This window comes from Phascolarctos cinereus, unplaced genomic scaffold (genome assembly GCF_003287225.1).
Source record: "Phascolarctos cinereus isolate Bilbo 61053 unplaced genomic scaffold, phaCin_HiC Scaffold_4;HRSCAF=312, whole genome shotgun sequence".
In the NCBI taxonomy this organism is placed as follows: domain Eukaryota; kingdom Metazoa; phylum Chordata; class Mammalia; order Diprotodontia; family Phascolarctidae; genus Phascolarctos; species Phascolarctos cinereus.
In genome coordinates this window covers 428,383,927-428,410,944 of record NW_027555847.1, presented here as the reverse complement: position 1 = coordinate 428,410,944, position 27,018 = coordinate 428,383,927, and the positions used below count along the sequence as shown (strand labels likewise).

At 33.3% G+C, this 27,018-nt stretch overlaps 1 pseudogene; it reads left to right on the top strand.

Annotated features, from left to right (window-relative positions):
* Positions 1-7,917: 7,917 nt before the first annotated feature.
* LOC144456552 (52 kDa repressor of the inhibitor of the protein kinase pseudogene) lies at positions 7,918-12,707 on the top strand (annotated as a pseudogene).
* The last annotated feature ends 14,311 nt before the right edge of the window (positions 12,708-27,018 follow it).

Below are 27,018 nucleotides of genomic sequence, written 5' to 3'. Positions count from 1 at the left end.
TAAGTAATCCAGTTTATTGTGGAAGTGTTCTTGTTGTTTGTCCTTCATTTTTGAAGAGGACCAATAACATCATGGGGTTATATCTTGACTCTTGTGTGAATTGAATTTAAGTGAAGCAGAGTTGTACAAAGTCCTGAACCTCACTCTCCCTTCCAGAGTTATCAAAGTCCAGTGGCAGCACAAAAGTCACGACAATTGACAATGGCCTAGGATGCAGTGGGTGACCTTGATGTCTTCTATGTCTGCAATGTGTGTTTAATGGGAAGGGTATTATAAAGAGTAGGCACTGGCATGTTTGTATCACTCTCTACTTGGGAACTTTTAGATCTACAACTTTGGAAAATGTTATTTTTTTCCCATTATGGTGCCATTAATGTATTCAGGCTCTCTACTTTCTTAAGATCACTAGATTCTTGAAATCATTTCATGTTGTTTTCTGATCCTCAGATCTCTCATCTGTTAAATGATTTTATTAAACTAGATAAATCTTGAAAGGATCTTAAAGACTAAAATTGTGGGTATTAATTCTATGAATTCAGATTTATGCCTGGGATAAAACCTTTATTTCATTACTATATTGTTTGAAAATATTCATTATACTATTTAGCAGCCAGTCTTAGGAAATTAGCTAAAGAAGAAGTAAAACATTTAATATTGCATCAAATGTTTCACATTGTCATAAAACATAATTTTAAAGTCTAGAAAGATAGGAAAATATTAATTAACACTTAAAAACTATACATTGACACTTCACTTGACCTTAACTTTCAAACTCAGTCAATACCTAAATACTCCTTTCGTATATGGATAAAGCCATTTAACATAACATTTTTGGACAGCAAAGAATTATTGGCCTAGAAACATGAACTGACTTTGTTAATACCTTAATCTGTTCAAGCTATTTGTAAAGCAATGAAAAGATCTACAATGTTAACTATATTTTTTCTTTCAATATCTATATTTCCATAAATATTTTGACAAAGTATAAAACTTTTTTTATGTAAGCCCTTTATCGTGATTAGCAATTACTTAGTTACTTCTAAGGATGTGTACAATATCATAAATATGGGAAAGAATATATTGATACATTTTGTCACTCTGTGCCACTCAAGTAAATGTCCTATCCCAAATCTTAAACAAGGGATCTCAATGTATTGTGAATTCCCACTACGTCTCTTAACCCTGTGTAAAAACTAGTGGACAGCAAAGACTTTATATCAGCTATCAATTTGTATTTATTATTACATGACTGACTCTCCTCCTCTTTCCATGGGGCCTGTCTTTGGTGATACCTTATATACTGATTTTGCTGTACAGTTTTTCATTCAAGAAGCACTTGCTAATTATGTACAAGACATTATGCTGGGTGGTGGGGTCATACACACACATAGATACATATAGTATTCTCTACTCTTAAGGGAGGAACTTACATTCTATTTAAAGAATATCATATGTAAACAGAGCAATATTTAAACGATCATTTAATAAGGAGAGAGATTGATAGCATATGCAAACTAAGTGTCCCAAGAAATGGAAATGATGAGGGAAGGAATTCCAGGAATGGGGAGAACTGAATTGAACCAAGTAGATTGGTGTTTCTGTGTGGTCATTTTTAAGTCATGTCCAATTCTTCATGATCCCATTTGGGATTTTCTTAGCAAAGTTACTGGAGTGGTTTACCATTTCCTTCTCCAATTTATTTTACAGATAAGGAAACCGAAGGAAATAGGATTAAATGATTGTCCAGGGTCACAAAGCTAGTAAGTGTCTGAGGCTAAAAGGTGAGTCCTCCTGACTTCAGGCCCAGTATTCTATGCATTGTATCACCTAGCTACCCTGGAACTTCAGTAATGAAGGGTAAATAAAAGTCCTGTTAAGCTCCAAGGATAGAGTAGCACAATACAACATCCATCCAGGCTTAGTGACTTAGTGAATAAAACCTGTGATTATTTTCCCTAAACTTCAACTCATGATGAAGGTAAGCTGGATTCTTAGGGAAAATGAATTAATCAGGTTACCTATAATTGTGCATCTAACTTTCCATGTCTCAGACACTTAATTCTGAAAGAGGTATGTATTTTCACCAGAAGGACAATTGTTTCCCCAGTATTCACAGAGGGTAAAGAGAGGAGAAAATCAGAAACATAATAGTTATCTATTAAGAAAGAAAGATGACAAATTCCTTTGTCTTTGCAAATTACCTATCAGTTTATTTGAATAATTTCTTCACTTCACTGAGAGACTTGAAAATCTAGACTAGATAATCTTCATACAGTTTTTTTGCTAACCATATAAGGCTTAGATTTCACAATTCAATATCTATAATGTTTTTCATTATATGTCAATATGAACAATGAAAAATATAAAATGTCTTTTTTTTAAGTAATTGGGGTTAAGTGACTTGCCCAGGGTCACACAGCTAGTAAATGTTAAGTGTTTAGTCTGAGGTCAGATTTGAACACAGGTCCTCCTGACTTCAGGGCCAGTGCTCTATCCCCTGCACCACCTAGTTGCCCCCTAGAAATGTCTTTTTTTTAAAACAGTAACAAAATTAAATCTGAGGTATATAAAATAATGATGAAGTCAGTTATGATAAGACATTGAAAAAGAGACTTCCAGTAATGATGGTGACAAGAAAGGTCATACAGGAAAATAATTCTTTCTCATATTTTCTATAAAAAATAAAAAAGGGCACCAGGTCAAGTAATATTCAAGAGATCTAACAAAAAACAATTATATACTCTTCCTCCCATAGAAGGATGACATTAAAAAGATAGCCTGAAGCCTAGGGTTCCAGGGAGAAAAGCCTCTCCTAGGGAAGCTGGTGCAAGCACAGGTAAATGGGTTACAAGCCTTCCACAATGTCAACCAAGGATGTGTCAGATGCACCTGGAGATTTGATGTTCTCTGACATACAGGGGGTATGGAGAAGAAAACCAGAGCACTCTGAAAAGTGATGCTTCAAGTAGTCATGAAGTCAGAAGTGCTCTGAGGCAGTGCTTGGTATAGTAGACAGAGCACTGGGCCTGGAGTCAGAAGATCTGAATTCAAATTTAGCATCAGACATGTGCTTGCTGGGTGAGCCTGAGTCACTTAATGGCTTCTTGCCTCAATTTCCTTCAATATAAAATGAGAATAATAATAGTACCTATCTCTAAGGGTTCCCTCAATTTCCTTAACTAAAAAATGAGAGTAATAATAGTATCTATTTCTAAGAGTCCTTGTGAGGATCAAATGAGATAAGGGGCACACACACACACACACACACGTGTGTGTGTGTGTGTGTACATATATAACATATATCTGAAACATATGTCTGTGTACATATACACACATATAACATATATGTGTATACACAGATATATAATATATATGTGCATGTGTATATATACATGTATACCATATATAGATAAACATATGTATACATATGTGTATAAGTACATGTATAAACTGTATATATAATACAAATATACACACATGTATCTGTGTGTTTAGCACAGTGTCTGATATAGGAGGCACTATAGAAATGTTAAATCCCTCCTTTTCTTCCTTTTCCCTCTGTCCTTATTGGAGGGAAGGTAGAATCCAGTGAGACATGAATCCTGGCAGAATCAAACAGGGCTACATAGATCTGGCACAAAATTCTCAATCAAAAGCTGAGTAAAACTCAGAAGATATTGAAATATGAAAAAATATTATTGGTCAAGGAATGCCACAGAGGTAAGTCTTGGGGGGGATAGTATTAGTTAAATGAGATACTTTTAAACTGTTTAGCACAGTGCCTTGCACTTAGTAGGTGCTATATGTTTGTTCCTTCCCTTAATGGTACAATCAGAATTTAAGTTTAAATTTATATATAAATTTACCCTTCTGGATCATGTCAACAACAAGATAGAGGGCTAGACACTTTCCCCAATCCTTAGTACCTCTCAAACCTCTGTAAAATGACAATTAAGCACAAGGGAGAAAGCAATTTCAGCTCTAACCAGTGGAACATATCAAGAACTCTAGAAATGCAACAATCCAATGAATTGAATGCAGAGAAGGTACCAACCCCTAACTTGCTTACTCGGTTCACCCTTTCCTATCAGCCATCAAGCTCTGGCAGAGCTGTACAAGCCAGCCATGGGCTTGCATCAGAATGCAGCATCTGCCTCATTTCAACCCCTTTGGCCAGAGAAAACCTAAAGGCACAATTTCACTCTGCCTGGCATAGCAACCTGACAGTAGAACTCAGCTAGAAAGCTCAAGAATTAACCTGGCTGGGACACCAGCCTGAATGAATTTGGCATCCAAGTGGGCCAAGGTCTATTCCCACCACAGAAGTCACTGAGGACAGAGAAAGAAGCTGTTAAAAAGATAAAAAGTAGGGGCAGCTAGGTGGCAGAGTGGATAGAGCACGGGCCCTGAAGTCAGGAGGACCTGAGTTCAAATCCGGCCTCAGACCAAACACTTGACCCTTACTAGCTGTGTGACCCTGGGCAAGTCACTTAACCCCAACTGCCTAAAAACAAAAACAGAAACAAAAAGATAAAAAGTTCATAAATAAGTATAATTTACTCTTTAAGACTATGTAAAATATTAGCAGGGGAATAATGGTAGTAGTGGTGGTAGAGTGGTAGAATCTGTGGTAAAGTGTGTCTTTAATATAATAGAGGAATATCAGCAATGCAGAATTTCAAAATGAACACAAGCATCAAGCAGCAACTAGAAAGGCAAAGACATATGAGAAATTAGAAGGAATTCCATTATTAAGTAAATACATCAAAATGGAGAGGAGAGAAGAAACAAAAAGCCACAGAGGGAAATTAGGAGTGGGGAGAACATGGCAGAGCCTGGATGTAGTTCTGATCAATTTTCATGGATTTAAGAGGGGAAAAAAAGAAAAGGGAAAGGAATATCCTAGGGGCAGAACGAATATAAAAGGGGAGGAAGTTACTATTTCTTTTTATTGTGGTCTAAGATTATAAGAATGTATAAAGAGAAAAAGCAATGGAGGCAAGAACACATCATGAATGTTATCTTATCTCTGAACCTGACAAAGAAAGTTTGAACATACACCTACATAAATACACAAACAACAAAGGTTTGCGTAGATATAAATTCAACAGGAAAACATACGCAACGAGGAGAAGGCCCATGGGAGAACCAAGATGAAGGTATAGTCAAGGAGGGAATAACCACTTGCAAAAGAAATTTCAACTTTGCAGTGTCAGACATAAGGATGAAGTAAAAGAAAAGAAAATGAAGAAGTGGTTAAGAAAAATAGTGACCAAAATCTAGTCTAGGTGAAGAGAGTAGGAGCAATGGCACAGGAACAGACGATTTCAACTACGGAATAATAACGTTTATTACGTTTCTTCTCTTTCTTGATGTTCTTTAATTAATAAAGGGGAGAGGCAAAGAGAATAAAAGGTATGAAGGTACAATGGAGGAAAACATTAACAATCATAACAATAAGCACGAATGGGATGAATTTAGACATAAAACAGGAAAGGTTAGTAGAAAAGATCAGAAAGCAAAACCTAATAAAGATTGACCAAGAAACACACATGAAACATAAAGTTTTACATGGAGTTGAAATAAGGGGTTTGGATAGAATTGACTATGGAACAAGGAAGCTTTTTTAAAAAGGGGGAGGAGTTAACAACTAAGATCTCAGATAAATCAATAGTAAAAACAGATGCATTAAAAGACACAAGCAGGGAAACTCCATTATGTTTAGGCACCATAGATAATAAAATATCGGTACTTAATATTTCTGCACAGCAGAACATATTATGTAAGGACTTCAAATTTATTTGTTTACAGGGAGAAATAGAGAGCAAAACTATATTCCTTTTTAATACTTAGATAAAAACTAAAAATCAACAAGAAATATGATAGATCTCTGCTAGCTACTGAATGGGAATAGAAAAGAATATTAATATTATAGCTATATACAATACCTTGAAAAATTTTTCCATGTGCTAATTTAGAAAAACCTCAGAGCATATTTAAAAACACAAATATAATAAACACACAATTTATTAGAAACAACATAATTTAAAATATAATCTACAAATCAAAGGAAGGATTCAAAATTAAATACATTCTAAAAGAGTGATGGAGTCAAAAAATAAAAGAGAGAAATCACAAGAAATTTCTCCTGAAAGGCTGCCAACAAGGCAACAAGAAGTCTTTTAGATGCAGCCAAGCATTTTTTAGAGAAATCTCTAAATATTTTCCAAATATTCTCTAAATATTTTTATTAGTAAAAGAGAAATAAAATTTCAATGAATTATACATGTAACTCAAAAAATAAAAATACTTCAAAAACCACAAACTAAACAAAAAAAGAAAAATTTTGAAATTCAAAGAAATAAATAAAATTTAGTTGTAAAGTATAATCAGTATCAGTGCTACACAAATTATTGTTAAAAATTAAGAAAGAAAGCATTCTGTCTTACTACTTTTATAAGAAAAAATTAATGTCTAAGTCAAAGAAAGACAAAGCACAGGAGAAATATGCACCAATATTTTAACATATTAATTAAATTTGTTAATTAAAATCCTTTCAAAGACATTGTAGCAAAAAATAAATATACATTATGACAAGTTGTATTTATACCATGGATGTGAAAATGGTTCAAGAATATAAAGAAATCAGGGCAGCTAGATGGACAGTGGATAGAGTTCCAGCCTTGGAGTCAGGAGCACCTGAGTTCAAATCTGTCCTCAGACACTTGACACTTACTAACTGTGTGACCCTGGGCAAGTCACCTAACTCCAATCACACAAAAAAAAGAATATAAAAAATTAAAACAGTTATTTCTTTAGATGCAAATTTTTAAATAAACCATAGCACTCATTTACCCTGAAAACAACACACTGCAAACCATAAGCAGAAATGACTTTTTTTAATATTATAAAAAGTATATATCTAAAGCCAAAAACAAGTATCATATGCAATTGGTATACACCAGAACTTCTCCCAAAAAGAGAAGAGGTGAAAGGAGTATGCGTTTATATAGCCCCTACTATGTTTCAATTGCTTTTTTGTAATTATCTCATTTGATCTTCACAATCACCCTGAGAGTTAGATGCTATTATTATCACCATTTTATAGTAGGAAAAAAAATGAGGCAGAGGTTAAATGACTTGCTCAGGGTGACACAGTAAATGTCCAAAGCTAGCTTTGAAATGAAATCTTAACTCCAAGCCTACTATTCTTGTCAATGCACCACCAGCTTCCTTTATAAATATAGGAGTAAGCAAGCATGCTCATTCTTTCCATTATTATTTATCATAGAACATGAAATGCCAGCAGTAACAACAAGATAAATTAAATGAAAGCTATAAAGGTAAGCAAAGAGCAGATAAAAAAATAACTACTCTTATTTGCTGATGACATGATGATTTCCTTAGGAAATACTGCAGAATTGGTTAAAAAAATTTGAAAAAAGTTTCAGTAAATTTGGAGGCTACAAGATAAACTGCCCCAAATCAACAGAATTTCTACATAATGAACAAATTCAAGATGTGATAATTGAAAGGGAAGTCTCAATTCTAATAACTACAAATGCATAAAATATTTGGGGATCAGTCTGCTAAAGCACACAAAAGGCTTGCATAGATATAAGTACAAAGTGTTTATTAAATAGAGAAAAATTTAAATAGCCTGTGAAATATTCAGTGCTCATAATTGTGTCAATCCAATAAAATAAACATGATAATACTACTAAAGTTAATTATAGTTTCAATGGTATATGAATAAAACTCTCAAAGGAACACTGTATAGAACTTGTTAAAATTACAAAATAATTCTTTTGGTGAGGCAAAAAGATCTAGAATATAAAGGGAAATAATACAAAAATAGGGATTAAGGGGAAATAGCTCATCTAGACCTGAAACTACAAATCAGTAGCCCTCAGGACCATGTGGTATAGGTTACATGAAATAAAAAAAGAAAAGATGTAAGTCAATGGAAATTCAATAATAGAGTTCAGCAGACCAGAAAATATTTATATTTAGGAGTTCTTAGGAAATAACTGGAACAGCTAGGTGGTATAGGGAAGAGAGCAAGAGGCCTGGAGTCAGGAAGATCTAAATTCCAATCTGGTCTCAGACACTTACTAACTGTGTGACCCTGGGTAAGTCAGAACTCCAATTTGCCACATTTCCTCATCTGTAAAATGAGGACACACTAGAGAAGAAAACGGCAAATCACTTCAGTATCTTTGCCAAGAAAACCCCATGGACAAAGTTCCTGGGGTCAAGTAGATTTGGACATGACTGAATGACTGAACAAGGAAACAACTTCTTATTTAAAGAAAGGGCTGAGAAAACTGCAAAGCAATCTGATATAAATTAACCCTATTCCATATTTTCATCATATTAAAAATCATTCAGTCTAAAAGTTAGAAGAGAAACGTCATCCGTGGACACAAACAATTTTCCTCACTTTCCTCAATTGTAAAATGGAAATAATAAAAACACCAACCTAACAGAGTGGTTAAGAGAGTCAAATGAGATAATATTTGTAAAATACTTAGCACAATGGCTTGCACGTAGCAAGGGTTAAATAATGCTGATTCCCTCCCCCAATTTAAAAAGTTAGAAGGGAAACAGATCATATATCTCACACAGATATTGGTAAGAGAGATATTCTTAAGCAAAAACAACAAAAAAATTAGACAGTTATGAAAAAATTAAACAGATTATTTCCATGAAATTAAAACAAGCAATTACATGAGAAAAAAAATATAAAAATTTTCAAATAAGGGTTTGGTATCTAGGAAGTATAGGCTATATATCTATAATACATAGATTATCTATATTTCTATGTATTATAGATATATGGATTATCTACAATTAGAGATGTATATCTTCATATTATAAATATTTAGGTTTCACTATAACTATATATCTATATATAGAGATATATATGTCCACATGTCAGTAATAAATAAAAACATCTATAATTATAGATCATCTGTAATCTATATAATATAGATACACATCCTATACATCATAGGTATCAAATTCTTATGTGAAAAATTGATATATAATTCTATATAATAGATAATGTAATATATTATAATGTATATACTATAGTATATACATACTGCATTATGTAAATTTGTATGTGCGTGTATATATGCCTATTTCCTACATCATATACATAGATATCATGTATCATTTCTATCTAATAGTTAACATTCATACAGTAGTAACTATGTGTCAATTATTGTACTAATTTCCTTGCAAATATTATCTCATTTAATCTCCATAACTACCCTGGCATATAGATGATATTATTATCTCTATTTTACAAGTGAGAAAACCAAGAAAAATTAAATGATTTGCCAATAATTACAGAAAACCAATAAGTGTCTGAAGTCAGATTTGAACTCAGGTCCTTCTTGACTCCAGTCCTGGCACCCTAGCCACTGCAGCCCCAGCTAACCTATATAGTCCCTGATAGAAAGATAAATAGAGAGATAGAGATAGAGATAATAAACATATATATATATATATATATATATATATATATATATATATATATACACATGTGTATATGTGTATACATATTTTCTATAAATCTTATATAGTAAGTCCATATATTGAAGGATTATAGATATAAATGCAAAAATAAATGGATAGATAAACATGAAAAGTATTTCTCAATAGAGCTGTTCAAAAATTATGAATTTTACAATATTAACAAGCATATGAAAAATGCCCCAAATCACTAAAACTAAAAGACGTGCACATTAAAACAGTGCTGAGGTTTTATATCATAGCCAGTAAATTGGCAAAGATGAGACAAGGAAGAGAGAGAGAGAGAGAAAGGGATAATCCATTTAGTGGGAATGTGGTAATATAAGCATGCCAGTGTACCATTAATAGAATTATGAATCAGTATAAATAATCCTTTTGGGAACTAATTTGGAATTATGCCAGTAAAATTACTATAATGTCCATACCCATTAAGTGCTGGATTCATATATACCAAAATATTTAGAGCATCATTGGACTGTGCAGTGGGGATACAAAAACTAGCCCCTATTTTAATGGAGCTCACTGTCTTGTGCATATCCTTATGACTTCCAGCACTATGTCATAGCAGATTACTGCAGGAATACTCTTCCCTCTCCACCTGGAGAGGGAATGAAGTTGCAGTCACTTCATATAATTAAATTGATCCTTACACTTTATAAGAGTAAAAAGGAAAGAGATAAAGTGAGCTACTTTGTCATTCCCAATATTACTAATACTGTGCCCTGATTGATTGTGTTAACTGAATGTTTCTGACTTTTGTTTTATCCTTAATCATTGTAGTTCCCACGTGGTGGGAATTGGTGTTTGACATATTTTTTGGTTTTCTTTCCTTATTTTCCTCAAGAAAAAAGACACTGATGTATTCTTATTTAGAGAACGCAATAATAAGGGGGAGAGGGAGAAGATGATGTATAAAATCCAAAGAGTTGAGAAGTAGTTTTAACAGTTCCAGGACTTAGTGTATATTTTAAGATGCAAAGGGGATGGGAGAGGGATCATATTGTAACTCCTTAAAAAATATCCATGTGGACAGATGGAGAATAAAGAGGAAGGGGAAGGAAATGAAAGGTAAGGGAAGGGAAGGGAAGAAGGAAGGAGGGAGGGAGGCTGAGTTGCCCAACTGGAAGTGGCCAGTTGGGTCCCCAGTGGGACAGTTCAGACTACTCACAGATTCTTGTGTCCTTCATTCTCAAGGAGGACCATGACATCAGGAAGATGATGCCTTGACTTGCAAGTGAATTATATTTAAGTGAGTAAGGGCTATGCAAGGACACCATTCTCACTTTCTCCTTTGGAGCCATCTGGGTCCAGTAGCAAGATATAGATCAGGAAGATTAGAGATTGCCCCGCTTTCTGAATAGTAAGGAGAAGGGTAACAAGTTAAAGGAGGTTTGCCATTTTCAATGGACCAGCAGGCAAGATGCCTTTAAGTTTTTAATGAACTTTTACAATCACTTGTTTTATATTTAGATAATATAAACACTGACACAGCTGTTAGGTGAAATGACTTTATTGCTGTCCAAGCACTTGTACTTGGTAGTACATGAAAAGATTTTGATTTCATTGTTCTGTTGTGGTTCTAAAAAATATTCTACCTTGTACAAGAGCCTTTAGGAAGACTCTATGGTCAGACCTCTGATGTCTTCTTTGCAGCCAGCAGTTTAACCGCGGTGTTGTATTCTTTAAATCAAGTGATGGGGGAAAAAATTGAAGTTTGTCTTGAATTTTGGTTTGAGGAAGCCACAAATTTGACCATGACAACCATTTACCAAAGCTTTGGTACAAAGAAACAAACAGAATCAGTTTTCCCCTTTTATCAAAGGTTTGCTCAATAAACAACAGAATGGGGTTCACCTTAAAAAAAAGATTTGATCAAGGAACAAACAAGCAGGCTGTACATGTGCTTGTACAAGCCTATTTATTCTCATTCAGCCAGAAAATAATGCATACACGGGAGTCAGAATTAATTCTGAATTCAGAGGTAGATCTGAAGAAGACCATTATACACTTAGAGAAATCCCAACCTAGGATGTCTGTGTCAACCAAAATTCTAGTCTCCATATGTGTTAACCATAACATGAGAAAGGAATTTCCTAATAGAATGGATTGTAAATGCAGTAAGTGTTACAGTGTCAGTTGAGATTATAGATTCAAGATGTCTGTGTTTCTCCTATCATTAACATGATATAACATGGCATAACCTATTCTTCAACATAGTGTCTGGTTCAAGGTGTCTTGTCCTTGACAGTCATAAATAGAAAAATGTTCCTGGTCAGCTTCATCCAGCCTTGTAGTTTCTGACACAGGGAGGGCCATTTTGAGTTCACTCAGAGAGCAAAGTAAAGCATGTCTGTTAGGCTATGGTGCCTCTTCTAGTTGATTGGTTGATTTGGGCCCTTATCAGGGCTCAAATGGTTTTAAGTAATTATCAGCCACTAAGCTAGATATAGAAATTAAACTTCCTGGAAAATTTTGCAGGTTTCAGCAAGGTAACCTAGAACCTAAAGTGACATTTGAAAGCTACTATAAAGAGGTACTTAGTGTCCCAACTGTGGAGCACATAATTCAGGAGCTGAAGGATGTCTTTTCTGAACAGTACCTCAAAGCACTAAATTTTTTTTGTCTTTAGTGCCTTCTGTCATGGGACAGCTGAAATTTAGTACATTGGAGGAATACCATGCTGATATGTACAAAAGTGTCCTTCCTAATCCAAACACTCTTTCTGCAGAACTTCATTGTTGGAGAATTAAATGGAAACACAAAGGAAAAGGTAATGAGCTTCTAGCACCAACTTATGAAGCTTTGCATCTGCCAGACATCATTTTTCTGCTAATGTTTATGCATTGCTTAAAGTACTCTGTATACTCCCATTGATGAAGGTTGAGAATGACAGATATGAAAATGGTTGAAAACATCATAAGGCATACCTGAGGGATACTGTCAAGTAAAGGCTTTGTTTAACATAAACTTTGATGTAAAACATGACTTAGATTTAGTGGTGGACATTTACATCAAACTCTACATAAGTAATTTGGCCTCCAAGAAGAAGTTCTTCCCACAAGTAATTCAGAGATAACTGAAAATACATAAGAAAATTGACCAAAATAGATTTTCTCCATGAATTTACACATTGGGGGTTGAGAGAGAAGCCCTGAAATATTGATAGGCCACTTAATCATTGAAGACAAGTTTGCCTTTAGGTCTCCATTTGAATATGTTAGCCATTGATAATCTGCATTTTAAACTGCTATTCTGTGAACTGAAATTCTTTGAAAATCAACCTTCCAAAATATAGAAATGCTACATTTCATTTTTGTGTGTGTGTGTGTGTGTGTGCGTGTGTGTGTGTGTGTGAGTGACTTCTCCTGGTATCTACTGCTCTGGAGATATTTTCATTAACTTCATTCTGGACATATGATTTGTGATTATCAGGGATCCAACTAAAAAGTTTGGCAGTATTTTAGTTATTGTAAATATACATACACATACACACACAAACACACAAACACATACATATACATACAAACATAAACATATACATACAAATATATACACATACATGCATACACATAGATAGATAGATAGATAGATAGACAGAGAGATAGACAGATATAGATATAGATATAGATATAGATATAGATATAGATATAGATATAGATATAGATATAGATATGGATATGGATATGGATATGGATATGGATATGGATATGGATATGGATATGGATATGGATATGGATATGGATATGGATATGGATATAGATATAGATATAGATATAGATATAGATATAGATATAGATATAGATATAGATATAGATATAGATATAGATATAGATATAGATATAGATATAGATTAGATATGGATATGGATATGGATATGGATATGGATATAGATATAGATATAGATATAGATATAGATATAGATATAGATAGATATAGATATAGATATAGATATAGATATAGATATAGATATAGATATAGATATAGATATAGATATAGATATAGATATAGATATAGATATAGATATAGATATGGATATGGATATAGATATAGACATGTACTGGGAGAAGTGGGGAAAAATTAATCAAAATGAAGCTCACTACTGACCACTGACTCCTATATGTTTGTCTGTTTGTTTTTAAATATTGTACCATTGACAGTAAAAAGATATATTGGAGGACAGTTCATACCAAACCATGAACTCGTACACATTTCCATGATGACTCTGACTTCATCAAGTAAATGCAAATGAATGAGTTCACTTTAAATTTAAGTAATAGAGTCAATGTTGTTCCTCATAAATGAGTGATTGTTGTGGTTTACATTCCTTAGTTGGGGTTCCACAGTAACTGTTTCATGAACTTTTCATAGGTATACATCAAATATCTGGTTCTATGATCTTAAATCCAACCTCATAAACATAAAAAACCCCAACTCATCTTGTTTGGATTTGTCCTGCCTTTTTCCATGCCTTATCTTAACTTGTAAACCTAAGCTGGAGAATTTGCACATTAAGATTTTGTGGTTATCTAGGAGTAATGGAGGAAATATTAGTCATTTTGGTGAAGAAAAACAATTTTGTATAGTTTATTTCATTCTAAATAAAATGTGAATTTTCTTTAATGCTCAAAAAAAAAGGTCTTAATCATGATCACTTTAACTTGACATAACACTCATTACTTTCTAGTGCCCTGACTTTCCCTTTTTTTGTCTTTAAATATTCAGCCATTTCATCTGTATTTTGGCTGTCCTATTCATCTCTTTAGGATCAGAGAATGGATGTTGAGCTAGATGGGAATACATAAGCCATAAATCCTAATTTTTTTCATTCTATAGAAGTGAAAATTAATCTCCAAAGAAGTGAGCATAGAGAAAGCAAATGGCAGAGCCAGGATTTGAACCCATGGTCTTTGACTCCAAAATGAGTGCTCTTTTCGTGGTAGTTCATTTTCATCTATTTGTGTCATATTCTCAATTGGGTCCTCTCTTTGACAAGTAATAATTTTTCAGCTTTTCTCCCTGCTGCTAAAAGTGTTCATAATGTAAGAACTGACATGTCAAGGTTGACCAAAACAAGGCAGCCCTCACTAAGCCCTTCAGTTCCCGCTGTGCTCAGAGGAATTGGACATAATTGCTTTGTTCTTTACTTTTTATAATCACATTAGATCAACTGAATATTTTCTTAAAGACATGACCTAAAAAATGGATTTTAAATACTATACTTACTCATTTCTTCCAAAGATATGCAATTTGATGTGAAGCATACTTCCACTGACACAAGTCAAAAATTTTCAAATAAAAGAAATGGTATTCATGAGTTAGCAGAAAAAAAAAAGATGGATAGACACATGAATACAATCATAAAAATTTGATATTTTTCACATTTATTCAAATGATTACTATATGTGTGTTTATGTACATGTATATACTGATATCCAAATGTGCTCTCCTCACAGTATTTCAGTGGCAAGCAGAAATAAGAATTTCTCAGTGATATGTCTGATTTCCACACTATAGATAGATAGGTAGATAGATATGTGTGTCTTTATTGTAAACCTCTGATCCACATTTAGCTAGGCTGGCACTTGGGCAATTAAAAAAATCATCTAATTTCAGGTTTGTTTCCTTCCAGAGAAGGGTCCTTCAATGGAAAATCCATTTCATCACCCTTTAGGCACTTTCTGGCCTGCCTCTTTCCTCACTGACTGTTTTGCCCCAGAGAGTATAGTGTCCTCTAACCCTCAAACCCTTTACAACTTTCTACCTACACTTGGCTCCTTAACTTCCTAGAATCTCCATGTAGGGAGAAGACTGAGACTGTCTGTTCTCTACTACATCTCTACGCATCTTTCATCCTGTTCTACCTCTACAACATGAGCTACATAGCCCCTCGTAGACAATGATAACCTGTCCAAACTCCTTCTTCAATGATTAGTATACAGCATTTTCATTGTACCAACCGCATTCCCTGTTCCCCATTGCCCACTCTCTTGTTCCAGTTACTCTCAAAGTGACACGTCTCCTCAACGTCCCACTCAAGATCCACTCACTTAGTTGACTATGCTTTCTAGAGTGACTGCTCCATAAGTAACAAATTTGTACCTTGAACCTTTTCTTTTCTTTTCTTACTTTTTCCATCTTTTTGTACTCATTAAGACATGGTTGTCTTTAGATGACAAAGCATCTTGCCCACATTTTTCATCACTGATTGCACATTCACCTCTTCATTGGTAATGTTGGGGGAGTTGCCATTCACTACCACACTTACCCCAATGGCTTTCTCAAACCTTTTAATCTCCCCTCAAATTTCCCATGGCTCCCTTTGTCTTTCAGAGATAGACTATCTCCCATTTCACACTCAAAAGTATATAAGAATAATGAAAACAAATCACTTTAACATTTATAGGTGACTAAGAATTAATTTACATAGTATATACCTTTTTATCACCAAAACTTGTTTTAGGATAGGCATATGTTTTTTATTAAGGATTTAATATGGATTTTTAATAAAGTATATACTATCTCTAATCCTATTCCATCTAATCCTATTCTATCATCTAAACCCTATTTTGCAGATTATCTCTAAGGTTTCCTCTAGTTTTGAAATTATTTGCATTATTCTTGCTTCTATTCCTCACTCCCTAGACATTTCTACCTCTTCACCAGTAGCCTTGTCTCTGTAAGGTTACCCTTCACCTTCCCTGCCCATTCAGTACACTGATTTCCAGATCCCTTTTATGTATTTTCTTCCCTCATTAGAATGTAAACTTATTGAGGAAGAGATGCTCTTTCTCTCTCTCTTCTCTCTCTCTCTCTCTCTCTCTCTCTCTCTCTCTCTCTCTCTCTCTCTCCCTTTCCATACATATATATATATATATACACACATACATATACATATGCAGATATATACATACACATACACACACACACATATGATTTGTATTCTTAGTGCTTAGCGTTGTTCCTGGTACATAGTAAATGCTTAATAAATGCTTTATTTATCCATCCACCCATATGTCAGACTGTCTGCTTGTTTAAGTAAATAATGTATCTGTGGTCAGATAATATATAACTCAGACAGTGCATTGTTATTTTCTTCTCAGATGATATCATAGCTTAACATTTGTTAGACTTTGAAATAGTCAAAATTTGTATATTTGAGTAGAGGGTGAATAATTTATCAAATTGTTTCTTTTTCCATTAGTGATTAAGAAAGCAAAAACATTCTTTATAACCTAAAGATTTGTTAATTGCCAAATTTTAATGATGAAAAGTCTTATTCTCAATATTATACAGCTATGACCTCTGTATAATTTGTAATAAAGATAAAATAAAATATCTTTAAAAAATCTTTACTCTCTCTCTTGCTGCTAATGAGTTTCTTTTACTTGATAGCATATAATATTATTCATTGAAATCCCCAAATCCTGACAATGTAGAAATATTTATTTTCAGACATCAGTCATAAAACAATTCTTAATGTCTTTAACTAACCATATAGAAAATGGAATATTCCTTAAGAATCATAAAATTTCAGATATGGAAGCAACTTTAGACTTCATCTAATGTGTGGCTGAATAGCAATTAGATCTGTTGCTAGGTGATCTAGTGAGTAGAGAACTAGATCTGGAATTAAGATCTCTAATTCTGCTTAGGCCTTTACTAGCTCTATGAACCTGAAAAATTAACCTCTAGAAGACCCAGCTTCCTCATCTGCATAATAGGGATAACAATAGCAACTATTTAATAGGGTCTTTGTGAACTTCAAATGGGATAATATTAAAGTGCTCTGTACATAGTAAAGTGCTTTACATACTTTAAAGCATTGTATAAATATTAACTATTACTATCTAGAATTTTATTGAAGATCTACACTATGGAAGATTCTAACATCATAATGACTATCTCCCATTTCACACATGCAAAATACCTATTGTTATTAAGCTGTTCTTTTTATTGAGTCTTCTAAATGTATACAATTTCCACTCATTAATCCTTGTTACAACAAGTCTTATTCCTCTTCCATGTGACAACTCTTCAAATACTCAAAGATGGCTTTCTATCCACTTAAATCTTTTTTTCCTTTGGATAAAAATTCCCATTTCTTTTAGCCCATATCCATATGGTATGTTCTCTTGTTCTTTTATCATCATTGTGATCTCTGGTAGACATGTTCTAGATTTTCAATACTTTTATTAACTTCCATTAGTACAGATGGCAACTCATCCACACAGCTACCCTAACTCATCTAAAACTTCACCCTAGCTTCAAGGGTCAGAATCATTCTAGGTCAGAATCCATTCTATTTGATTCAATTCAAAAAGATATAGAATAAAGTACCTACTTTATGCCAGGAAGTGCACTAAGCACTAGAGGATACAAAAAGAGGCAAAAGACAGTGCGTACCCTCAAGGAATTTACAATCATAGATTATAAGCCCCAATATGTTATTATGCCAGCCAATCAGTGAAAATATGATATCAAAATATATACAATTAATAAAATAACAGCTAATTAAATGACAATAATACATCCCTCTTCTATGCAGAAAATAAAGTACACTACTCCCCTGTTACCACAACATCACTGGGGAAAGACCCACAGGGAGAAAAATTGCAAGATCAGGGAATATGGTTCGATTGCTCTCTCATAGACAGTGCATATATCTAGAAAAAAGACATAAAATGATATATAAGTCAGGAATCCATATGGCCGGAATACAGTAAAAGTAAGCACGTAAACAGTACACACATAACTCAGGTAACTCATCTATCAACCTTACGAAGTTGTCCATGTTGTCAGATGGTGTCATTATGCTGCACTCTGTTTTTCTTTGCTGAGTGTCCAGTCTCTATTTGCCACTACACATTTCTGTTTGTATCATGATTGCTAAACAAGTCTCTGCTACTGCCTACTGGTCATCTTCAGGGATGTTAGATAGTTTTGGCTACCATGTACTGGGGTGAAGCATTTAGTAATGGTAGGAAATGTGGACCTTTAAGTGAAAAATCCGAAGTTAAGAACCATAATACCCAATCAGCCACCTTATAAGAGCTATTATAATACCCTAGGTCAAGAATAAATTCAGTTCGATTATTTTATTTTACCTTTTTTAATATCTTGTCTCATCTGAGTCTCTCATCTGAATTAATGTGTGAACTGCTTTCTGTTATTATCGTTAATTCCCCTTTCATGGCAAATATTCTCTAGAGGTCTATTTTACCAAACTGTAAAGGACCAGAGTAAAATTATAGTGAAGTGATATCTGACCCTTAGGTTTTCTTGTTCTATGCTCATCTTAGGGACTTGGTTGGGTATAGAGAAGACTTACCAGTTTGAACTTTATTGTCTCCTTTCCATTTAGTCTTATACTACAAAAATTTTGGTGTCTGCATATGAAGATATCGAATGGAATATTTAGACTATCTATCAGTTATCTCATAGATTTACTTCATGACTAACATAAATTCCATTATCAGTTATAAATCCCTCTGATACGATGGTATATTTTTTTCCATCTTCAATCATAAAGTGCAATTCTCTACTATTAATGAGTTAGATCCTACACACCATATGTGTTTCTCTATAGCCTTTTGTGTGATCTGGAACCAACTCAAAATTTTTGGAGGCTAATATTCCAATTGTACAGCATCATTGAAATACTTTTGATATAAAAAAGGGTCCTTTGGGGAAAATATTGAGATCAATAGAGGAAATGCACAATTTAATATATGTATGCTGTCCACTATCCTCAGCCGGGTCCATCTCTAGTCATCCTGATGTGGATCTGGCCACTAGACCCAGATCACTCTAGAGGAGAGGCTAGTGACTTTGTATAGCTCCCACTCACTTAACTCCAATTTATTTTCATGTCATGGCATCACCTCCATGATGTCACAGTCCTTTTTGAGAATAAAGCACAAACAACAACCTTATGAGTAGTAGGAGATGCCCCACTAGGGACCTAACTGGAACTGGCCAGTTGGACAATACAGGTCTTTGGCTCTCACTGATTGGCCAACAATAGGTCCCAGACCAAACCCTACATGGTCATTGTTTGGTCATGAGTGACTCAGAGTCAATGTAAATAGGAACTGATTCAACCGTTCTGTAGAGCAATTTGGAACTATGCCCAAAAGGCTATAAAACCATGCATAACCTTTGATCTAGCAATATTATTACTAGGTCTGTTTCTCAAAAGAGATAAAAAAAACCCCCAAAAGTAAAAGCACCTATTTGCACAAAAACATAGCAGCTCTTTTCTGTTGGCAAAGAATTAGAAATTGAGGAGATGTTCATTAATTGAAGAATGGGTGAACAAATTGTGGCATGTGATTATGATGTAATACTATTGCGATAAACAGGATGATAAGCGGGATGCTCTCAGAAAAAAAAAAAAACCTTTGAAGACTGACATGATCTGATGCAAAATGAAATGTACTGTGTTCAAAGTAACAGCCATATTGTATCATGATTAGCTGTGAATGACTCAGCTAGTCTCAGCAATATAATAATCCAAGAGAAGTCTGAAAGGCTAATGATGAAAAATGCTACCCATCCACAGAGAAAAAAAAATGATGGTTTATGAATACAGATTAAGGCATACCTTTTTTAAAAAATTCTTTATTTTTCTTGAAGTTTTTTTTTGTTCCTCCATACTACTTTTTGTTCTCTTTTTTGTTTTCTTTCTCTCTCCTTTCCAATTGTCCTTTTTCAAAAGTGTTTTGCTTCTCACTACCAGCTTCCCCAATCTGCCATCTCTTCTATCTCTTCCTCTCCCTTTCTCTTATTCTTCTTCTTTCTTACTTCCTTGTAGTGTAAGATAGATTTCTATAACTAACCCAGTGTGCTGTTTTTCCCTCTTTGAGCCAAGTCCAATGAGAAAGAGATTCAAGTATTGATGCCACCCCACCCATTTTCCCCTCAACTGTAAACACTCTTTCCCCTTTTATGTTATATAGTTTATCCTATTCAACCTCTCCCTTTCTCCTTCTCCTAGTACATCCCTCTTTCTCACACAACTTTTTTGTTTTATTTTTTGTTTTTGGATCTCATTCCATCATATTCAAGTAACACCCATTACCTCTCTCTATGTATATGACTTCTAACTGCACCAACAATTATGTAGTTCTTAGGAGTTACAAGTATAATCTTCTGAAATAGAAATGTAAACAGTTTAACTTTATTGAATTACTATGTTTTTTTTCTGTTTACTTTTTTAAGCTTCACTTGAGTCTTGTATTTGAAAGTAAAATTTTCTATTCTGCTCTGATATTTTCAGCAAGAATGCTTAGAAGTCTTCTATTTCATCAAATTCATTTCCCTATCCCCCAAAAGAGCTGGGTAGGTGATTCTTGCTTTTACTCCTATATCCTTTGCTCTGAAGAATTGCATATCCCTAGCCCTTTGATCCTTTAATTTAGAAGCTGCTAAATCTTGTGTTATCTCAACTCTGGCTTCACAATATTTGATTTTTCTTTCTCCCTGGATGCTTGCAATACTTCCTTCTTGACCTGGAAGTTCTGTAATTTAGCTATAATATTTTTGGGAGTTTTCATTTTGACATTTTTTTTCAGGAAGTAATTGGTAGATTCTTTCAATTTCTAATTTACCAGCTGGTTGTAATAAATCAAGATAGTTTAATTCAATAATTTCTTGAAATATAATGTCTAGGCCCTCTTTCTGGATCATGATTTTCAACTTGTGCAATAATTCCTAAATTATTTCTCCTGTATATATGTTCTATGTCAGTTGTCTGTTTGTTTGTTTTATTTTTTCCCAATGAGATATTTTGCCTTTTCTTCTACTTTTTTTCTTCTTTTGATTTTGTTTGCTATCTCATGGAATCATTAGCTTCTAATTGCCCAATTCTACTTTTTAAGGACTTATATTCTTCCATAGCCTTTTGTGCCTCCTTTTCTATTTGACTAATTCTACTTTTTAAGAAGATATTTTCATCAGTGAAAGTTTATACATCTTCCCCCCAATCCCAACATTTGGCCAATTCTGCTTTTTAAGGAGCTCTTCTTTTCAGTGGATGATTGTACCTCTTTTACCATTTGGCTCTTCTTTTGGGGATGTATGTGAGCTTCTTAAATTTTTTTTTTTTATATTTCCTTTAACACTGTTGACTCTTTTTTCCCCCATGATTTTCTTTCATCATTCTCATTTATTTTCTGATTTTATTTACCTCTATTATTTGACTTTTAAATACTTATTGAGCTCTTCCAGTAATTCTTTTTGGTTCTGTGGCTAATTCAGATTTTTATTTGAGGCTTTTCATGTAGTTGTTTTGATTTTATTGTCTTCTTTGTGTTTTGATCTTCCCTGTCACATATTGGCTTTCAATAGTCAGATTCTTTTTTGTTGTTTGCTCATTCTTCCAGCCTATTTCATCACTTTTTACTTCATGTTAAACTTGGGTTCTCCTCTCAGGATATAGGAGATGCTTTCCCAAGTTTCAGGTTTTTTGTGCTATTGTTTTCAAAGCTAATTATTGGAATCTGTAAATTTTAATTCTTCCAAGCTGATAAGATGAAGACAGCAACTATTCTCCTGGCCTGTGAATGACTACAAGCACTCTTTTTTACCCTGGAACTGTGACCAGTTTCCATGCTACTGCTAGTGCTCTTCCTTTCCCTCAGACTGCGGCCAAGAATTATGTATGGGCAATGCAACAGAGTCCTGCTTCCCGTGGGAGCAAAGGGTCTCCTGTAATCTTCTTCTAACCAGTTCTCTCACCCCTTTACTATCTGTGAGCTGAGATCACTGGAAGCCACTAGAGTGTTGTAGTTAGCCTCAAGGCCCTCTTCTGGTTTGCAGGAGTGTGTCCTTCACTGGCATGGCTTGTGCTGGACTGTGCTCCACTCCCACCTAAGTAAAACAGACTTTTCTTGCAGGCCTTCCAAGTTATCTTGGGCTAGAAAATTGATTCACCCTTTTTGTTATTGGTTCTTCCACTACTGGATTCCATTGCTGAAGGCAATATTTTAATGTTGTTTGATGGGGAATATCATAAAGTTCAAGCAAGCCCCTGTCTTTACCCTGCCATCTTGGTTCCACCTCTCAGGAATCTGATTTTCCCATAATCACTCTGGTAGTAAGTGACACTCTCAGGATATTAACTTAGGTCCTTCAACTCCAAATATCACACCTTTTTCACTATGCCACACTTCTTTCCTGACACATTGCAAATTAAACTACTGCATACTTTAATGTTTGCTGATTTCAATGCAAAGGTGTATATAGAAGACAAAGAAAATCCATTGGAAATGGTGGTTTAGGAGTAAAATATGTAAAGAGGTTGAAGGCTTATGTACTACAGAGAGTTCACAACTACATATCATTAATACCTTCTTCAAGAAGAGAGGATGATGAATATTACATGTAATGAACAACATTATGAAAAAGGAAATTGATTATATATTAACAGCTAGGGCATGACTGGTTAACAATGTAGGAGTTATTTCTCAATCAGATTTCTTTGTATAGTTAGACCTTCAATTTAGATCAAAGATAGAAATCAATAACAAATTAGAAGAAAGAATAAAAATGCATAGAAAATATGGTGTACAATTAAAAGTTTCCTAATTTGACCTGTTTACATAAGCTATTGATTATGAAAATAATGAGAAATCATTAAAAAACAGTTATTGAAATAGACCATTTACACTTCCTAAAAATAGCTTAACAAAAAGCATAAAAGAACCCTATAGCTTTAAAATATTGAGGAGGTCAGGTTATTGGGTTCATAGCATGTAGAGATGGAAAAAACCTCAGAGGACACCTGGTTCAACCGTTTATTATAGAAATAAGAAAATTGAGGCCCAGAGTGGTTAGTTTTCTTGTCCAAATTCATACAGTTAGAAAGTAGCATAGCCACAGTTTAAATCCGTGTTTTATGACTTCAATTCCAGTACTCTTTGTACTGCAGTATGCAGTTCCTCTTCATCTTACATTCAAATGGAGAAATATCACAGACAAGGACAATACTTATTTAGAACATGAATAGATTTACAAAATATTTTAGAAGAGACTAATGAATAATTGTGAATAGTTTCATATCATAAAAGTGGTGGAGGAAAAAAAATGGTACACATACATGCATACATACATGTATGTATATACATATACACACATATATGCATACATACATGCACACATACACATATGTGCACACACATATACATACATATACACACATATTCACATATGTGCATGCACATACATATGTACACACATGTATAGAAATATATAAATATGTGTGTGTGTCTTAGGGGTTAGGCCAGCAACTCCTGAGAGAATTGAAAGAGGAATGTAAAAATAAAGGCAACAAAGTGATGCAAAATGGAAACACATTTAACATAATTACTTAAAAACAGTAGGTGGCACAGTAGATAGAGGGCTGGACCTGGAGTCAGAAAGATTTATCTTCCTGAGTTCAAATCATGCTTCACACACTTACTGGCTATGTGATCATGGGCAAATCACTTAACTTTATTTGTCTTTATTTCCACATCTGTAAAATAAGCTGAAGAAAGAAGTGGCAAACTACTCTAGTATCTTTGCCAAAAGAAAAAACCCAAATTGGGTCGCAAAGATTTGGACATGACTGAAAATGATTGAACAACAACAAATGGGTTTCTTTCTCTGGCTTTGAGTGACCCATGGTATAAGATGTAGGACAGTGACCCTGACAAGTATGAAGAGTTTGAATTTTTACCTCAGAAGCAAGGAAGTTTCAAAATTTAGACAGTGATTAACATAACACATATTGGAAAAAAACCTTCCTGAATCACATTATTATAATAACGATAAAGAGAAAACTTTGATAAAATATAACATTCTTTCATCCTAAAATCAAGAAAAGTCATAAATATAAGGAGCTATTTTTTCAGTTGATGAAAAGCATACATATATGTGTATATACATTTATACATACACACGTATATATATATATATATATATATTATATATATATGCTTAAATAGATGACAGAAGATAAATATAACTAAAAGCAAGCTTTATTTATGGTAAGAAAACATTAAATGCTTCCTCAGCAAATGCATAAGTAAATGAAGATCCCTTCTCTATACTGTAGTAAGAAAAATATAGAAATTCAAGGTTTAAACATTAACAAGGAGATAAAATTATTATTTACAGATTATGGTTTGCTTAATCTATGGAAATCAGAAAAACAAAGGTAATGGAGATAATTAAAAGTAGAAATAAAAAATCATCAAAAATCATGGACATTTCTAAATAACAAAAATAAAATCCAAGAAGAAATTATTTAGAAGGACTCTTTTAAAATAACTATAAAATTCATTTAAAAATTATGAGTCAATTTCCAATGCACACTCAAAGAAAATAGAATTATGAAACTATCACTAAAGAAATTTTAATAATAATTTAAAAATATCACTTAAGAAAATGATGAATAAATCAATTAGAAGAATATTCATTGACCATAGTGTGGCTGAACCAGTATGGTAACAATGATACTACCTAAATTAATTTACACACAGTCCTATACCAATCACATTTGCAGAGCTAGACAAAAGAATAAGAAAATTAATTTGAAAATAATGGGAAAAGAAGCAGAAATTTAAATAAAAAGTATAATACTCCAGGTCTCAAACTGCATTATAAAGCTGCAGTCATTTAAAATATTTGGCACTGGTTAGCATATTTTTTAAAAATAGACTGGTTGAAGAAATTAGATCAGGAATCATTAAAAAAAAAAAAGAAAAATAACCCAATATTCTGTAAACCTAAAATTTTAAATAACTTTTTTGACTATTTGACAAATTGGAAAGCAATTTGATATAAATTAAATTTAGATAATATTTTATCATCTAATGCAATAATCTTAAAATGGCTATGTAAGGAAAATTGAAATAGTCTCATAACTTTAAAAATAGGAGAGAATGAAAACAGATACAATAGCTACAGGTACAGCATGTGTAATACCTACAGGTAGAATTCTTAACAATGGATAGAGGGGATTACAGTAGAGAAAAATAATTTAAATTACCAAGAAACCTAAAATGTTTTTGCAAAAATAAAGATAATGCACATAATATAAGAAGAGAATTTATAGGGAAAAAAAGGAAAACAATTACATCAAACATCACCAATAAAAGACATATATAAGCTTTTTTGTTTTTGCTTTGTTATATGGAGAGGTTTTTAATCTCACCAGTGCAGCAAACTCATCATAACTTCTTTCCTAATTAGAACCTACTCTGCATCTTATGCTCTTTACTGCTTGGGGAAATCACAGATTAAGTGACTTCTAGTGTCAAACATCTAGTGTATGTCAGAAGTGGAACTTCAAGCCAGGAATTTCTCACTCTGAGATCTCTGTACTATTTTATCACAAATATATACTCCTACAGAAACCATACTCCATTAGATAAGTCATCACATAATATAAACAGCTTTCAAATCATCATTTTGAGATAAAATGACCATTTGAAAATATTTTCTAAATCAGTAGTTGTTAAATAAATGCACATTAAAATTACTGTTGCTTATTTTCATTTGTTTATATTTATTGTATTGTAAAAGGGTTATGTTGAGGTCTCCATGATTCTAGTTTCGTTTTCTGGTATTAATTCATTTCCTGTAGTACTTTTCAGCATCTAATTTTTCCATTTATCTTTTGCTCAATCAAATCTATTTTTACTTTTGCCTTGCCTGAGATCTGTATTCCCCTCTTTTTTTTTAGTTCAGCTGAATCTTAATAGATTTTTTCCAAATTCTTCTGTGATTTTTGTGATTTACTGCATTTCAAGTGTGTTTCATGTAAATAACATATTGTTTATTTTTATTGCATCAAATGATCCTAAGTTCTCACTTCATACACTGTAAATTGACAATGATGACAAAAAAGCAACAACCTGGGAATATGGGAATTCATGAACGTTAATACATATTTGGTGAAGCTATGAAATGGTCTATTTTTATATCGGTTAGAATCATGACCTTCCCCCTACTCTTTCCCAAATTAACTAAACTGTTTAGTTCTTACATCCAGTAATCTCGCTATTGGTACTTTGCCATAAGTAAATCAAAGTGAGATACAAAGATTTAATCTAAATAAATGCATTTATAGCTACATTCTTGGTGGCAGAAAATATCTAGAAATAATTAGTGTCTCTGACTGAGGATTGCTAAAAAATATGGTATGTGAATATAAAGTAATATTAATTTGTAGTAATAAATTATGCATATGAGGAATTTAGAGAAATTTTTATAAATTGATGTTGAAAGTAATAAATAGCCAGAATAAAGAAAACAATATTCATCATGATTTCAAAAATGGAAATGAAAAGATCAGTAAAAGCAATTTGAATTGAGTACCTGAAAAACTAGTGAAAGCTACAGAAGACAGATAATAAAACATATTTCCCTGATCACAGCAGGGAAACTGAACAATACTAGGTGGAGTAGTTGCATATATTTGAATGTTTG